The sequence below is a fragment of the Vombatus ursinus genome, unplaced genomic scaffold (assembly GCF_900497805.2).
Source record: "Vombatus ursinus unplaced genomic scaffold, bare-nosed wombat genome assembly UNPS02014826.1, whole genome shotgun sequence".
Classification (NCBI taxonomy): Eukaryota; Metazoa; Chordata; class Mammalia; order Diprotodontia; family Vombatidae; genus Vombatus; species Vombatus ursinus.
In genome coordinates, this window is record NW_020954604.1 from 6,250,860 (window position 1) to 6,268,941 (window position 18,082).

At 39.1% G+C, this 18,082-nt stretch overlaps 1 protein-coding gene and 1 pseudogene across 3 annotated transcripts in view; one reads left to right on the forward strand and one right to left on the reverse strand.

The window, feature by feature from the left end:
• Positions 1-18,082, forward strand: part of PLA2G7 (phospholipase A2 group VII) — a 67,476-nt gene that overhangs the window by 9,987 nt on the left and 39,407 nt on the right. The gene's annotated exons all lie outside the window — the stretch shown is intronic.
• On the reverse strand, positions 7,850-10,922 carry LOC114025035 (annotated as a pseudogene).

Sequence of the window (18,082 nt, forward strand, 5' to 3'; positions counted from 1 at the left end):
TGTGTATAATTTTTAAAAGAGTAAATCCTCTCTTGTTTCCTGTTTGGTGCTCTACTTTTCTGCTTGATGTTGAAGAGACGGGTTTAAAAATAAAAGCAACACAAACATGCTGATGTGTCTGTAGTTGTTATGAATGTGCCAGGCAATACTTCCCTAACACTTATCCTGTGACATCTCTCCACCCTCCCCCTCCACCCTTCATCATGGAAATACATAGTGCTGAAGAACATGTGATATGTGATTTCCCCATCTCACTCAAAACAACAAACAAGACCCAGGGTGGGGGGGTGGCCCACGGGAAAAAGCCACTCTACAATTTTTCTGTGCTGCCACCACCAATTAGTTGTTTGAAAGTTTGTAAGCTCCAACTTCTGAAATGCTTTCAGATCTACTTGGTGATGCCAATCCCTCACCCCTCTCTTCCCACACTTAGTGAGGAAGTAGTCTAGCACCTGGAAGGCTAAGGAGCTCAACTGCTCAGGAGGCATTGAGAATTTTTCCGTTGTTTTGTAAATCTTAAAAGTTTTCGAATTATCACCGTTCTCACCTTAGAAACTTTTAAAGTTAAAGTGTGCTTTGGTAGTTTGAGTTTAGTGGATAATCTGATTAGATCTTAGTTTTGCCTTTGATTTGCTCTGTAGATCTAGATAAACTGGGGAGGGCAGGAAGGGGGGAGTATAAAGGATGGGGACAGGGGAGAGCTGGAATTAGCTCCAACTAGTTTGAGAGCTGATTGTTAAATTTTCAGTTTGAGAATTTACATCCTTGAAATTGGCAAACGCTGCAAATCAAAGCTTGTTTTTTTATTTGGTTGACTGTCTAGACTTGAGAAAAGGATGGAGAAAATGTTAATAATGCAAATTAAACATTAAAGTGTGTTGTGGGTTCAGGGTTGCTTTTTTTTTTTTTTGAGAACCAGCTGTTAAACAATTACCAGCATGCCCATGGGTAGGGTTGAGCATAACCCTAGGCACCTTAGCCTAATGGCACATAATGGCAAACATGGATATTTGAAAACTTAAAAGCAAATTTTGTGTGGTGTCGAGGCAGAAGTCCTGTATCTAGTCAGGCAAGCAGAAGGTCCTCTGACTAGGCAAAATGAGAAGCTTTGCTGTTGTTTTTCCTTCCTCCTGTGGTTCTTGGTTGTTATTGCTAAGACTGTAAATATCTTATACAGAAGCTTTATCTGCTCTCCCACGATGAAGTGTCCTCAACTTTTTTTTGTAGAAGTCATCTGAGGACATGTGGGCTAAGTTTCACATAGGATCACAGTGGGGAAATGCTGGAAAACAACCACCATTCCCCGAGGGTGGGGGGAGGAAATGCCCCATGGCACACTTCTAAATTTAATTTACATTATCAACATTTTCTCCATCACTTTCTTAAGTCTAGACAATCAGCTAAACAATAAATCAAGATCGTATTTGCAATACTGCTGATTTCTCAAGTGATGTGCTGAAAATTCACCATCTGATTCTCAGGAGCTGCTTTGAGCTGGGTCTGCCAAGCCTCTGATTCGTAGACCTATACCTAGAAAGGACCTCAGAGATTGCAGAGCTCAAAATAATGTCATCAATCCATGACTTGGATTGTGGTTAGTCTTTTGTTTCTTCTTAAGGGTTTCAACATCAGTAAACATCAAATAGAAAGGTTAATGTATAAGAGATTTGTGAAAGATAGGGAGTTATAACCATCTTTAGCCCATTCTGAAATAAAGTAATCATGTTTATTGCTAGTGTTCATGGCAGGACTCCAGCTTCTGGCCACACATTTTTTCTTGGCCATAGCTATGAATGAAGGACATTTACTAAGGAATGGAGATGTTGTAATATGTGGTGATAGAATAGTCACACCGAGGAAATCATAGATCTTTTGAAAGATTGAAGAAGGTTATTAAAAGAACAATATACACCATGATAACAACAATGTAAAAGGAAAAAGGAAGCCATACTCTGAGTAGTTGCAATAGTCATTCATGGTTCCAGAGCTAGGTAATGAAACTTAACAACCTCCTTCCTCTTGACAGAGAGGCAAGGGACAATAGGGACAGAATGTTGCATGCATTGTTATGCAGTCACTATGTATTATTTTTGCCTAATTGTTTTCCTTTGTTACAAGCAAAGTTTCAATTTGTTGGGGGGTGGGGCATACAATGTTATATCACAAAAGACTGTTGGGAAAAGATGTCAAATAATTTTTTTAAAAAAAATATTATCTTAGTCCGTGAAGCAGATCTGTTTGTTACCTGTTTCTTATACTTTTGACTATGTTAAAGTCAGATCTCTCCTACCAAGTAGCAGAGTTCAAAGAGTCTGACTGCCAAATACAGACCTAATACTAAAGAGGCAGGTCATTGCTGCCTAGGTCAAGACTTCAGAAAGATGAAGAGGAGAGAAGAAGGAAAGGGGTCTTTGGCCATAAGTAGAATGTTACAGAGGTCTGAACTAGGGGTTTTATTTTCCCTAGAAGAGAGTTTTTATTGTTGTTTAGTCATTTTTCAGTTGTATCTTCCTCTTGTGACTCCTTTTGGGGCTTTCTTAGCAAAGATACTAGAGGGGTTTACCATTACCTTCTCGGGTTCGTTTTACAGGCATAAACTAAGGCAAGCAAGGTTAAGTGATTTGCTCAGGGTCACATAGCTGGTAACTGTCTGAGACTCAGATTTGAACTTAGTAAGAAGGGTCTTCCTGACTCCAGGCCCAGCACTCTATCCACTTTGCCACTTAGCTGTACAGTTACACTATTAAAACCTAAAACTGCACTAAGACTTTTTGGGCATCCTATATATCAATGTTATAATGACTGATAATATAAAATTAGTTATTGGATAATGATGACATTTCATGTGAAATGAAGCCAAGGTTCAATGAGGAGATCCTATCTAAGAGATATGACTTAAGAGATAAAGATGATGAAAAATAAGAAAAATGGAATGGCAATGGTATATGCCAGATTATCAGTGGACTGAGGTTTTTGCCTTGTTCAGCCATTTTTCAGTCGTGTTCGACTCTTTGTGTAACAAATAATTAATATATACATGCATATACACATACACACACACATATATATGACCCCATTTACGGATTTTCTTGGCAAAGATACTGAGATGGTTTGCCATTTTTTAGTTGTGGTTAGCAATAATATCTTGGTGTCATAGATCTAGAGCTTAAAGGAACCTCAGGGCATTTTAAAAAAATATTTTTTTTGGAGGCAACCGGGGGTTAAGTGACTTGCATGTGTCACATAGCTGGTAAGTGTCTGAAGCCAGATTTGAACTCAGGTCTCCTGACTAAAGGGCTGGTGCTCTCTCCACTGCGCCACCTGGCTGCCCCAGGATATTTAATTCAACCCCTTTGACAGATGAGTAAACTGAGGTCCGGGGAGATGAACTGACTTGTCCAAACTCACACAAGTAGCAATCATCAAAGGTAGGATTTAAACTCTAGAGCCAGTGATCTGTCTACTGTACTAAGGTATCTGCCAACAATATCTTCTTGGTCATTCAGAATAACATTCCTTCTTCTAAGCAGTGGAGACCAAATTATGGAAGAAAGGCATATCAGTTGTATTAACATTTTGTTGTTGATGGTGACTTTTGTCATTGTATAACAAGTGTTCTTTTATGAAGCTTTATGACATGTGTGACTGTTCATTTTTAGCATTATCTTTACCCCTTAACATATGAAAGAAAAATCAGGGTTTAGGGGATCCATTTCAGTGCATTTTCTAAAGATTATTGTATCAAATATACCAAAAAGAGAATTGTATTTAGTTCTCAAGTTTTGGTTGCTTTTTTAAAAAAAAATTATTTATACTGCAGACATAAGTGCAAAAATCTGGAACTCAAAGGGACCTCAGAGGCTATCTAGTGTAATCTCTTCATTTTTATCGTTAAGGAAACTGATATGCAACAAGCTTTAGTGACCTGTCCACGTTATACAGGGAGTAAATGTCAGAGGCAGTATTTGAACCTAGGACTGCTGGCTTCCAGAACCAACCAGTTTTCTTTCCAGGTATATGAAACATCCAAATTCATAAATCTTTTTATAGGCACTCAGATTCTTCAGTGTTCCAACTCTCCCATTAAAAATAAATTTGTAATTGTCATATAACGTTGGTAAAAGTTTGGCAGAGAGCAATACTTTTTCTTCCAAGGAAAAGAAAGCAAACATTTAAAAGGCTCCTAGTCTCTGAGATATTAGATTTCAAGTCTAGAAATGCTAACTAGTAACTTCTCCCCAGAAATCTTAATTGCCCATATAACAAAGGGAGGTGGAATCTAAGGAAACAAGCTTCTCTAACAATTTATAATAGAGCTTTGTTCAGGGAAGGAAGTGATAGTTTCTCATTTGCATAAAATGGGAGGCGTTTACTCAGGAGACATTGCCTGCTGGGTACACAGAATTGTCTTAGAGCACTCTGAAAATGAAAAAAAAAATATGGTTAAAAAACATCGTACCTTTCCTCAAACAGTTTATAATTTAGTTGGTTGGAGGTGGTGAGAATATAATATAAAGATCAACTTCAGGAAATTTACATTCATAAGTGTTTATGTGTGAAGAGGAGTCAGACCTAGGATTTTATCACCATGAAGCATTCTCCTTAGTGGAAACTCCTGGTCCATAACGTAATCTCAGAGAATTGTGTGGGGCATCAGATGGGCCAGTATGTGTTAGAGGCTGCATTTAAACTCTGATCTTCTGGAATCCCAGGCTTACCCTCTCTGCTCTCCATCATCCTGTCCCTTCAAAATCATATGTACTCCAGCAATACTATGGAACACTTTTTTTTTTCTTTTCTGGTCTGGACCTATGATTTCTTTGATGAAGGAACTCCCTTTACCAAAGTATATTGACAATTCTGCAATTCTTAGTCTCAAACGTTGTACTGAGAAATTAAGTGATGGCCAGGGTCATACAGCCAGTTAAGTGTCAGAGGGTACACCTGAGCCTTGGTGTTCCTGGCTATGAGACCAGCTCTCTGTCTACTTTAAAACACTGCTGCTCTTTAGGGAGGAGGCTCAGGGAAATCTCTGAAAGAGTAAGAAAGGACTAGACTTCTATATTTTCCCACAAAAGTATGCTTCCAGGGCATCAGTCATAAGATTTAGGATGACTGAAAGCAGGCATTAAAAGGTTAAGAAATGAAGAGATCAGTGGAGTAATACCACGTACAGTTTTGGGAGCAAAGTCAGAATTGTACCTTATATAGGGTGTCCCAAAAGTCTTGGTGCAAATTTTTTAGCTTTAATAACTTAGAAAGAAAGGACTCCGTTAAGTTTTACTAGCTTAAAACTGCACTAAGACTTTTGGGATAAGCTCTAGCCTAGGAAACAAGCATTTATTAAACACTTGTGCAAAGGAACTATAAAGAGGTGAGAGATAGATGTGTGTCAGGTGCTGTGCTAAGTGCTTTTCAAATATTATCTCATTTGATCCTCACAGCAACCCTGGGAGGCAGGTGCTATGATCTCTATTTTACAGTTAAGGAACCTGAGGTAGTCAGAGATTAACTGATTTGCCCAGGCTCACACGACTAGTAAGTTTTGAGGTCAAATTTGTACATAGGATTTCTCAGCTCCAACTCTAGCACTCTTGTTTGCTTCTCAAAGCAGTTATGGGCACAAAGCAGGAATTCAATAAAAAAACTTTATCTCCTCTCTAGCTCTGCCTTGGGCACACCAACTTTGGTGGGTAGAAACATGCCCACATAGACACCATGACACAGAATTATGTCTCAGATCCTCTTTGAAGCTGTTTGGGAATATTGAGCAAGGAATAAGAAGAAAGTTGAGGGGAAGGGAAGATGTTTAGCAAGTGTACATCCTAAGTTTAATACATTGGCCTGGATTACCAATCCAACAAATATTGTGGTCAAGATATTTTTAAAAATACTTGTGTGCTATATTTCCATCCCCTCTCTAAACCTATAGCATGTGACCTTATTCTTACAGTCAAGAAGTCAGTATTTTTAGGTGCTTAATATATACCAAGCACCATGCTAAGTGCTGGGGATTTTTTTTTTTTAAGGCAAAGTTAGACTTCTAAAGGCTAATGGGTTTCAATTACTGACCTTTTTTGTTTGTCTGCATTTTTGTCCTAACCTCCCAGGGAAAGGTTTCTCCAACTTTGCTCAGCAGCTCATGGGTAGATGTGAAGATAGCAGATGGTGGGAATAATCCAGGACTGATTGAGGCTTGGCAGGGCAAGATCATCAGTGGGATTAGGGGGCAAAGGACTAAAAAGAAGAAGATGGTATAAATTTGAATTAGTTTACTGAGGAATCAAGATGGGGAAGTGAGAGTGTAGCCAGTGTAGGAGTAATGGCCTGGGAAAGAAACAGAAGGGTAAAGAGATTAGAGGTTGTGGTGAAGACAAAGAATAAGGTTTTGGGATTACAAAGCAGGGAGAGTGGGGGAATGGTGTCAGATTGCGATCAGATAAAAGAGTTTCAGAGTTCATGAACACATAAAGTAGTGGATTTGTCGCCCATGGTAAGATAAAAGGTATGACCATCTTCATGTGTGGCTGAGGTTGGGTTGGGGAAAAGCCAGTCAAAGGAAATGAGTTGAGGAATTGGGAGATTAGGGTGTTTGAGGTAGCATCCGTGTGCACGTTGAAGTCACCTAATGTAAGGGAAGGAGTTAGGGATGAGAGAAAGACTATGAACCAGGTACAAAACTCATTGAAGAAAGAAGGAAATTGAGGTCTATAGATAATGGCTACCAGAATCTTGTTTGAGTGATAAATATGGATGATATGAGGCATGAGGTATGAACCTCAAAAGAAAAGAGGTTACTGAATGATGTTGATAGAGGGAGATCCTTGATGTGGCAATGGGGCACAAGTGAGGGGATGTGGTATGAGTGAAGAAGCAATAAAGGTTGCTTGGCACAAGCAGGCTAACTGCTGTGCCATTTGGGTGTCTGGAGGGAAGGCCTAGAAGGTCCTCAGGTCAAGTATTTGCTATCATCCATCATTCTTTGGATTTTGTCACCATGCCCCAAGTAGTTACCCCCACACACACCTTTTCAGTCTCCTTTTATGTATTGTCCCATTAGAATGTAAGCTCCCTATGAGCCGAGACTGCTTTTTAGCTTCTATTTATATTACTAGATTCACCTGGGGATCAGAAGAAGCAATACAAAAACACTCTCAAGGTCTCTCTTAAGAACTTTGGAATTGATTGCGTGACATAGGAGACACTGGCACAGGACCGCTCAGTATGGTGTGCCCACATCAGAAAAGGTGCTGTGCTCTATGATCAAAGCAGAATTGAGGTAGCTCAGGAGAGACACAAAATATGCAAACTTAGAGAATCCAGTCCAAAGGTTCATAAGGCCTGTTTGTGCCCAACCTGTGGTAGAACATTCTGAGCTCATATTGGTCTGGTCAGTCACAGTCAGACACACTAAAACTTGACTCTGGCATAGTGATGTCATTTTGGTCCTCTTCAAGAACAAAGGGCAACAACATATTCCTAGAACTTAGCATTGCATTTGGCATTTAGCAAATGCTTAATAAATGCTTATTGACTAGACATAGGATTCTTTCTTCCCCCCAAAAAACATAGTTTTACTGGAAAAAATAAAGTAAGCTACACTAAGTCTTTGCTCCTCCTCACTTTCCACACAACTCTTGAGGCCCAGACCAGTATTATCACATACCTGTGTCATAGCTGCCACTTTAGGGAAACTTGGTCCCCTTTACCCTCCCACTTATTTGAATGATCCCACAGCAAAGGACTTCCCTTTCTGAGGTAAGGCAGAGAACTATCAAAACAACATTGTAACAAGTACTTGACAGTGAAAAGAACCCTCTAGCAGTGTCCTCATTTAGCCTGCAATATTTTAATTTCCAAAAAAACCACACCAAGTTTTATTTTTTTTCTCCTTTTTCTCTTCTTTCTTGGCATCACCGTTTTCCTTATCTTTGTCTTTCTTCTTGTCATCTTTCCTCTCCTTTTTGCTCTCCTCCTTTTCCTGCTCCCTCTTTATTCTCTGCATCGAGGTTGGCAGTCTTGTTGATGAGGTTGTGTAAGGTAGCCACTAAGGAGATCAGTGAGGCTAAGTACACCACCACCATTTGGTCATTGACCTTCAGGTAAAATACCTTGACAAATTCTTACAGGCTGACATCAGGCGACAGACTGAAGACATCCTGCAGCTGGTAGATTATCTGGTGATTGATGGATAACTTGTCCATTACCACTTTCTCCAGGTAGCCTCTGATATCCAGAAGCTTGAAGTTCAGTCCCTTCAAGCCATGGACCTGATTCATGATATGCTGAGAAAGGGGGCCCACTCTGGTGTCTTTGATGTCTTTAATGACAATAACACTGGCCATGGACATCTGAAAACCAAGTCACACAGAGTAGTATGGGAACTGAAGCTGAAGCTGAAGACAAAGGGCTCAGATTTGGGCCCTCGCTCTGCTACTTATAATCTGTATTACCTTGGCAAGTTCCTTAACCTCCCAAAATCTCAATTTCCTCATTTGTAAAATGAGACTGAACTAGATAATTTATTTCTAAGGTCCCCTTCAGCCCTAAATCCTAGATCATGATAATATTTGCATGACCTACTTCGAAGTGCTGTTGTGAAGAAGGCATCTTGCAAAGTTAAAGATAATACATATAAAAGTTAATTGTTATCTAATTGATCTATTTGGTCAGAAGTGAATCAAATATAGTAACTTTTATCTCCCACTTCTAAAAAGTTCTGCATCATTAAGCTGAAGCTTAATTACATAATAGAATCACAACCTACCAAAAAAAGCCTTAACAATTGTAGCTTTTCTTTTTTTTTCCTATATCAATATAACTAATATTTGTATCAGTAGCTTGAATAATGGAATTAAAAGCATATTTTGTGGGTTTGAGAAAGATGTGTTTTTTAATTAATTTATTTTTAGTTTTCAACATTCATTTCCATAAGCTTTTGAGTTTTCAATTTTCTCCCCTCCCCTCTCCTCCTCCCTCCCCAAGACTGCATGCAATCTGATATAGGCTCTACATATACATTCATTATTAAATATTTTCACATTAGTCATGTTGTAAAGAAGTATTAAAACCAATGGGAAGAACCACAAGAAAGAAGAAATGAAACAAACAAAAAAGAGAGATCAAATAGTATGCTTCGATCTGCTTTCAAACTCCGTAGTTCTTTCTCTGGATGTGGGTAGCATTTTCCATCATGAGCCTTTTGGAGTTGTCTTAGATCCTTGCATTGCTAAAAAGAACCAAGTATATGAAAGTTAGTCATCACACAATGTGACTGTTACTGTGTACAATGTTCTCCTGGTTCTGTTCACTTCACTCAGCATCAGTTCATATAAGTCTTTCCAGGCTTTTCTGAAGTCCACCTGCCCATCATTTCTTATGGCACAATAGTATTCCATTGCATTCATATACCATAATTGTTCAGACAATTGTAGCTGTTCAAACATAAGAGCCACACAAATACGAAGTATTCAGATCAGAATCACTAGGATACAAAATAAATAAATGACTCCCAGAAAAAGAAAAGTGCTTGTAGAAACATGGCTACACTGTGTTTTAGGCAAATGGTAGGAAGCAGGGGGGCATAATAGAAAGAGGATGGAGCTCAATCCTGTCTTGTGCTCTTGAGCAAGCCTTTCACCACCCTGAGCCTCAGTCTCCTCTCTGGAAAACATGGGCTTGGGCCAGATGGCTTCTGAGGCACCTTCCTTTCAGCACTCAGTCTGGGTCTCTATGATAGTCACAGTCTTGCTGTGCCCTGCAGTGGCCAGAGAATCAGGTCTCAGGTGCTCTACTCCCACTTCTGCTTCCCTGCTCTGATTTCACTGTCATGTGCTCAAATGTCTTAGAGGTGGGAATTCCCTCATCATGAACTTCTCCAAGGGAAATACATGCTTCTGTCCTTTGGCTTCAGTAATCACCAGTACTGAGTAAGGACAGTATCTTTTCATGATTTCATGGATGACAATGCCATTCTCATGTAGCTTTGGGCCTGAATGGTACCACCCAACCTTTCTCTGGCATTGACCTTCTTAAGCATTCCATACATATTTTCCAAATAGCTGTGATCCAGAAACCCGAATGAGTCATCTTTGTCATTTTCATCCAAAGGGACAGCAAAACTGTTTTCTGCCATGACCCCAAGAGCACACCAACAACACATTTTTGATTTCAAAGTTTTCCTATTATCATGCACATCAATAACCATTGGGAAGTAGGTGCTATGAGTGCGTGACCACCCTATCAGACAAAGTTTGAAAGGCTGGCCCATGGTCACACAGCAAGTAAGTTTAGCAGTTGGAATTTGAACCGGATACCCTTTCTCTCTGGGCAAGGGCTCCAGGGGATGGGGGGGCATGGCAGGAATGCAAGAGCTTTTGGGGGCAGAAGGCTGTGGGCCACAGGAAGCAGCTCAGGTTGAAGGAGCAGCAGAGCCCCACAGCGGCTCCTGAGGCCGGGCAGACCGAGTGGCTCCCACAACTCGGCCTCAGACCTTCTGTCTATCTGCCTGCAAGTCGGACAATTGAAGTGATCCACCACACTGAGGAGCACCAGGGGGTGAACCACAACTTTTTGCACTGCCAGCTCCGGCATCAAACTGGCCCCAATCCCAATTCCCTGAGAAACTCAACAGCCACAGCGACTCTCCTCAGCATCAGCAAACATCTGGCTCAGACTCCTGACATAGGATTCTTAAATTCATGTTCCTTCAACGGTGAACGCTTTCTGTGTAGTATGACTCAAATATGAATTTTCAGGTAACTAGGATTTATACTAGCAACCATTCTGAAATATATGATTTATACACGTAAAAGGGATAGCACTAATATTTCCCCTTCCATCAGAAAAATCCTGAAAACCTCCAACTAAAGAGTGGTTTGAGAGTTTTTCTTACTTTCACTGTTCATGCTCTCCCTCTATCCCTCCCTCCCTCTTTCCTTCCTTCTCTTTCATTTCTTCCTTTCTTCCTTGTTTCCTTTTTTCCTCCCTCCCTCCTTTCCTTCCCACTTCCTTTCCTTCCTTCCATGCTTCCTTCCTTCCTCTCTCCCTCTTTCCTCCCTTCTTTTCTTCCTTACCAACATCTCTTAATTCCAGTGCTTTCCCTCTTTTAATTATTTCCTAACTTTTTGGGGCAGCTAGGTGTTACAGTGCAGTCTGATAAAGCACTGGACCTAGAGTCAAGAAGCTCTGAGTTCAAATCTGGATTCAGATACTTACTAGGTATGTGAACCTAAGCAACTCACTTAAACCCTTTTTGATTCAGTTCCTCATCTGTAAAATGGGGACACACTGGAGAAGGAAATGGCAAACCACTCCAGTATCTTTGTCAAGAAAAGCCCGTGGGCAAAGTCCATGGACTCATGTAGAGACATATAGACACAACTCAACAACAACAAATTATCCTATATATAGCCTGCTTGTATATATGTATTTGCATATTGTCTCCTCCATTAGATTGTGAGTTCCTTGAGGGCAGGGACTATCTTTTGCCTCTTTTAGTATCCCTAGCACTTAGTATAGTGCTTGGCACATGGTAGGTGCTTAATAAATGATTGATTGAGATGAGGGATTCTGAAATTCACAAATTCACAGAATTTGAGAGTAGGAGGGGACCTCAGCAGCCATCTAGACTAACCCTTACTATAATATATAGGACAAATTGTCATTCAGCCTCTACTTGAAGACTTCTAGGGAGCAGGGAACTCACCACCTCTCCAAGCAGCCTATTCCACTTTTGGATAGCCCTTAATGATTAGGAATTTTTTTGTTGACATCAAACCCCAATTTCCTCCATGAAGCTTCTACACATTGCTTCTGGGTCCAAACAGAACACACTGGCAATTTGAGCAGTGAAATATCTTTTCAATACCAATTATGGGCCATACCTAGGGCTACAAATAGAAAAAAAAGAAAAAAATTCCACTTTTTTGAGGTTAAGGCATTGCCACTCCAGAATGCCCATGTTATAAAGGAACAGAAATTTACATGGAAGTGGAGGCACCTCATTAATGTAGTTATCATTAATGGCCTAGCTTAGTTTATCAAATTATGCAACTGTCTTTTTAGAAAGTAGGATAGAGGGGGCAGCTAGGTGGCACAGTGGATAGAACACCAGCCCTGGAGTCAGGAGGACCTGATTTCAAATTTGGCCTCAGACACATAACGCTCACTAGCTGTGCAAGTCACTTAACCCCAATTGCCCTCACCAAAAAAAAAAAAAAAAAAAGAGCAGGATAGGGTTCATGAGAGTAGGGGAGGACAGGGAAATGTCTAAAAGTCAAGGCTGAATAACGCACTGAAATACATATATGCAAGTGTCCAGGTGCCTGCTGGGATGATATATTTGGAGGAGAGATGGAAAGCCCAAGGTAAATTTCATCTGCTTTCATGCACCCAAAGTTAGCTTGGATATGAGAAAACATTATGTGTCCAAATCATAGGTATTAGGGAAATCCTTAGGCCTTAATAATAAACATGAAACCACCCTCCACAATGATATCTTAGAAGATAAAGTGGACTGCTTAAGGGTTCCTTTAGACAACCAGGTCAAAGTCATCCCTTTCCTCACTTTCTTCACCCCCACTGAGTGGGGGGTGGGGAGGACAGGGATCATAATAAAACTTTCTTAATTGGTCTTATAAGACAGTTGTAATAATCAAGTAAGATATCATAAACAAAAAAGCATGAAGAGTCTCTTTGAGGTAGATAGCACTGTCGGTAGAGTGCCCAACGTGGAGTCAGGAAGACATGAGTTCAAATCCTTTCTCAGAAACTTAGTAGTTGTATGACTCTGGGCAAATCACTTAACTTCTTTTGGCCTCAGTTTCCTTATCTTTTAAAAGGGAATAATAATAATAGCACTTATCTCACAGGGTTTTTGTGAGGATTAAATGAGATAAAATGTATAAAATTTTAAAGCACTGTATATGTGTGTGTGTATATATATGTGTGTGCATATATATGTGTGTGTATATGCATATGTATATATACAAATATATATATATATATTCTTGGGAAATGGGATATTGTAGTTAATTGAGTTAAGTGGGTATTAAAAAAAATCCTTTTTACTTCATGCCTGTTTTCTGAAAAATATTTCCAAAATACATTAATTCACTCTGTGGTCCTGGTAATAGGATACACACATGTATACATATGTGTATAGTGTGTGTGTATAACATACTAATTAGTATACTAGTATACTAATACTAACTAGAATATGTTATATATATATATTTAATATGTATGTGTAATATACTAATAGGGTGTATATGTGTGTATACATGTATGTATGTGTGTATAGGTATACATCCATTGTATATATTGGGCAGTCATACACACAAATTTTATATACACACATATATGCTATTAGTAATTATTAAAATTGCTGATATTAAAGTTCCCTCTATATGCTATTACCCATCTAATTATTCCATCTGTCTCCAGCAATGCCATAAGTTGAGGGGAAATAGTGACCATGGTGACAATAACTTTGGCCATACTACCCTAAGTCAGAAGAACCACAGTGTAGTGCTGTGTGAGTCTTTTCTCACAATTGCTTTGTCATCCTTGGGAATTGCCAGGACCCTATGTTCTGGGGCCCATTATTTAGCTTCTTTTTGCTAGAGGTCAAGAGACTGCATGAGAACTATGTGACCACAAGCAAATTGCTTAACTTCTCAAGAGCTGCTCCCAAGCAACATTCTGGTTGTGCAAGGGTTGCTGAGAGTGACTGTAGAGGAAATTTCAAAACCAGGGAGTTCTTCAAACCAACAGAAGATCAGAAGGGTGGCTATTCACAGCACAGCTATAATTTTGTATGGGGTGAACTAAAGATTACTAAGGAGCTTGGAAAAATATAATGTTCTCTGTCTTTCACTTGTTTTTCTCCAAATTATCTTTTGGTCTTATTACATGTTTTTTTATTGGTCTTTTCTCTCTAGTGTTGTCCTCCATCCTTTTCTTGTCCATGCCCAAAGGCCCTTGAGGAGGCTCAATGATACTTTTCTTACCCAGTCCTAAGCTAGAACAGCAGGGGTAAGACTTCCTAACTGTTCATTACACCAATCTCTGTAAGTAGCCAACTAGGGAGAGGTCACTGAGAAGAGGGATTCTACTCCTGAAGTAGATTAGCCTTAGCCAGTCAATCCACTGTGAGAGACTCTTACCCATTCATATCCAAATAATTCCAGTAAGTTAGTTCCTATTCCTCCACATTCATAGGCAATATTCTGTTTTCCCCTTAATTCTAGAGCCTTCCCTCTGACATACTCTCCGATTCATCCTGTCTATATCTTGTTTATACATAGTTGTTTGCTTGCTGTCTCCACTATTAGACTGGGAGCTCCTGGGGGGATGGGACTGCTTGCTAGCCATTTTTGTATCCCCAGGGGTTAGCACAGTGCATGTAATTGTTCAGTCATTTCACTCATGTCAGACTCTTTCATGATTCATTTGGGGCTTTCTTGGCAAAGATACTGGAGTGGTTTGTCATTTCCTTCTCCAGTTTATTTTATAGATGAGGAAACCAAGGCAAATAGAGCTAAGTGACTTGCCCAGGATCACACAACTAGTAAGTGTCTGAAGCCAGATTTGAACTCAGGAAGGTGAGTCTTTCTGACTCCAGGCCTGTCACACTATGCTAGCACAGTATGTGGTGCTTAATAAAAGCTTGTTGACTTGACTTCCCTATGCACTTGCAATGTATTTTATAGGATGGAATAGAGGGCAAGTATAAAAAAAAACCACTCTTTTTTTCTTTTAAAGAACAGTGCTCTGCTTTGTCAATTCAATTGGTCTAGGACCAGATTCTATGAATAGCTTTTGAGTTTTGAAGTTGTTCTGCAGTTATTTAGCTTGGGTAGATGCAGTTCATAGAGAACAGGGCATGGTATTGTTGGTGAACTATTCAACTTGGTGTGAAAATTTTCCAGAAACTTGATTTCCCTTTAATTTCATTCTATGTGCATTCTTTGCTTCCTGTGATCTTTTCCCTCCCTCCTTTTAATACAGCTTCTTTTCAGTGACAAAGTTTCTTAGTTCATCTATAAGACAGAACTGTTCCTTTCTCCACTGCAACTTCTTTTTAAGTGAAATGCTCAGGAAATAGGAAATGTAGCTAATTGATTTAATTGAGCATTAACAAAAACAAACAAACAAACAAAAAACCCTTTTGTTGCTTCATAGGCCTGTTTGCTGAAAATGTTTCCAAAATTCATGAATTCACTTTCCTGACCTACTAAGTTACTCCAAGTGAACATGATTGAGTTCTCAAAGACTGAAAGTCATTCTTCAGTTCTCACTGTATAGGACTATAGGTAGGGATGTAGGAGATTGGGATGAATTGCTACAATGGTCAGAATGTTCCCTTTAATATTTTAAATTAAATCCCTGGTTGTGTGTGTGTGTGTGTGTGTGTGTGTGTGTGTGTGTTTTATCTCTTTTTCCTAAAAGTGAGCACTGAAGAATTTATGCTTTCAAACTGTCATGTTGGAGAATACTTTTGATAGGAGACCAAATCAGTCCATATCTAAAAAAATTAATTCAGGCAATTCACTGGAAGATCCAATATTGAAATTTAAGCTTAAATACTTTGGCCACATAGTGAGAAGATGGGACTAATTGGAAAAGACCCTGATTTGGGAAAGATTGAAGGCAAAAGGAAAAGGGGATGGCAGAGGATGAAATGGATAGTTAATATAATGGAAGTCTTCAAGAGATAGTAGAGGACAGAAAGGCCAGCATGCTATGGTCCATGTGGGTCTTGAAGAATTAGACATGACTGAACAACTAAACAATGAACAACCTAAAAGTGAAGTATGAGGACAAAGAAATCTGGTTAAGTCGAGGGATCAAGTTTCAAGATTTAATTGTACTTATGTAAGCTAGGTGGTATAGTGGATAGAGTGTCAGACCTGAAGTCAGGAAAACCTTAGTTCAGCCTAGGACACTTAGTCCTTGAAGCACTGAGATTCTTGAATAAAACATGGAAAGTTAAAATCTACTATTAAAAATAATACAGGGGCAGCTAGGTGGTACAGTGGTTAGAGCACCAGCCATGGAGTCAGGAGGACCTGAGTTCAAATCCAGCCTCAGACACATAACACTTACTAGCTTTGTGACCCTGGGCAAGTCACTTAACCCCATTGCCTAGCCAAAAAAAAAAAAAAAAAAGAATAATACAACAATGGGACAGCTAGGTAGTACAGTGGATAGAGTACCAGCCCTGGAGTCTGGAAAACCTGAGTTCAAACCTGACCTCAGACATTTACTAGCTATGTGACCCTGGGCAAGTCATTTAACCCTGATTGCCTCAAAAAAAAATAATGGGGACAGCTAGGTGGCACAGTGGATAGAGCACCGGCCTTGAAGTCAGGAGGACTTGAGTTCAAAGACTGCCTCAGACCAAACACTTGACACTTACTAGCCGCATGACCCTGGGCAAGTCAATTAACCCCAACTTCCTAAGCAAAAAAAAAAAAATGCAACAAGTTTAATCCTCCCATCACTGTTTTCAAAGGTGAGATCATTTTAGAAGTAGGAGGAATATTAAAAGATGATCAATGCCCACATTTCACATAGATAAAGAAGCTGAATAAATAAAAATCCTTCTTGAATACCTCATTGTCACATAAAGGTGATGCTGGTTATATTAGCCATATTCAAGCCCGGCAAATGCCCTAATGGTAAAGGTCCCGAGAAAAGGCATCAATATTCTCTGCATTCCAGTATTGACTTTTGTGATCTTTATCTCTGGAATCATTTCAGGTGCCTAGTTTTTTTGACATATCCCCAGAGAATACTGGATGTAAAGAAAAATTATTTATGGGTGATTCTAGCAATTCTTCTGGTTCAGATGTTTGTCAGTGCTGTTGGTTGCCTTAGTGTCCTGAAAGATTAATTAAGGTTAGTCATACCCTTTGGTGCCATTGGAAGCCATTGGAAATCTAAGCGAATAGTCCTTTATTTGCAATAGCAAATTTTGGAAATAACCTCTGTGGCCAGTAAACAATGTTTTCTTTAATTGCTGTCTATTAATTGATTTTTTAGTCTGTCAAATTTCATGGATTTGTTTCTTATTCTGTATGTTAATTTTTATTCTTTATTGTTTTATTATAAAAATTTATTCCTTATTCTGTATGTTTAGTTGGCTTGATGAATTTAAATTTTATAACAATTTGTAATTGTTTTTTCTAATCAAAAAGCCTTTATTAAATGTCTATTTTGTGCCAAACACTGTGCTAAGTGCTTATGCATTGAGGAGGTCCTTGATGAAAACAAGAGAACATAATTATACCATGTTTTTAATAGTTACACAACCAACTCAGAGGTAAAGAAAATAGAAAATCTGTTTCAGTCTATTATATATTGATTTTTTAGAAGTTCATTTGATAAATCAAAATGCAGCCTTACACTCCTGAAAAAGATATACTCCTACTTACCCCTATCCATCAAAAAGGTATTTCCCACATATACATTAAAATTGTAAAAAGAATCTATGATAAATGTAATCATGGAAATAATTTTGTTCATTAATGTGCCAAGTTTTGCTATCATTTGCGTAAACTGCTGTCAATTGCAACATAAAATGGAAAGGCACACTCACCTATCATATTCACCTATGTCTTGGAAGATGTCAGACATGGAGTCCAAACAGAAGGACTTAGCATCATGCAGTAGATTGAGCATTGGACTTAGCATCAGGAAGACCTGTTTTCTGATAGCACCTGAGATACTTATTAGCAATGTAACCCGGGGCAAGTAGATGTAAAATGAAGGAGTTGAACTAAAAGAACTTCTAAGATCTTTCCCAATTCTAAATCCATGATCCTATAATCCTTACTGATAACAAGGTTCTTCAAATGCTCCAAATTTGCATATGTCTTTGTGCTAATGACTCTATCAAGTGCTTCCTCAGGGATGTAAATGCACAATGGTAAAAAGGTGAAAGCCTCTTTAGTGTCTAAATCCTAACATAAGGCCATGGCCTATGTGGAGTGAGTGATATGAATGTTCCTGGAATTCACAGAATCAGTCAAATATACTACATCTCTTTGGTCTGACTATCCACAACAGAAAAAAT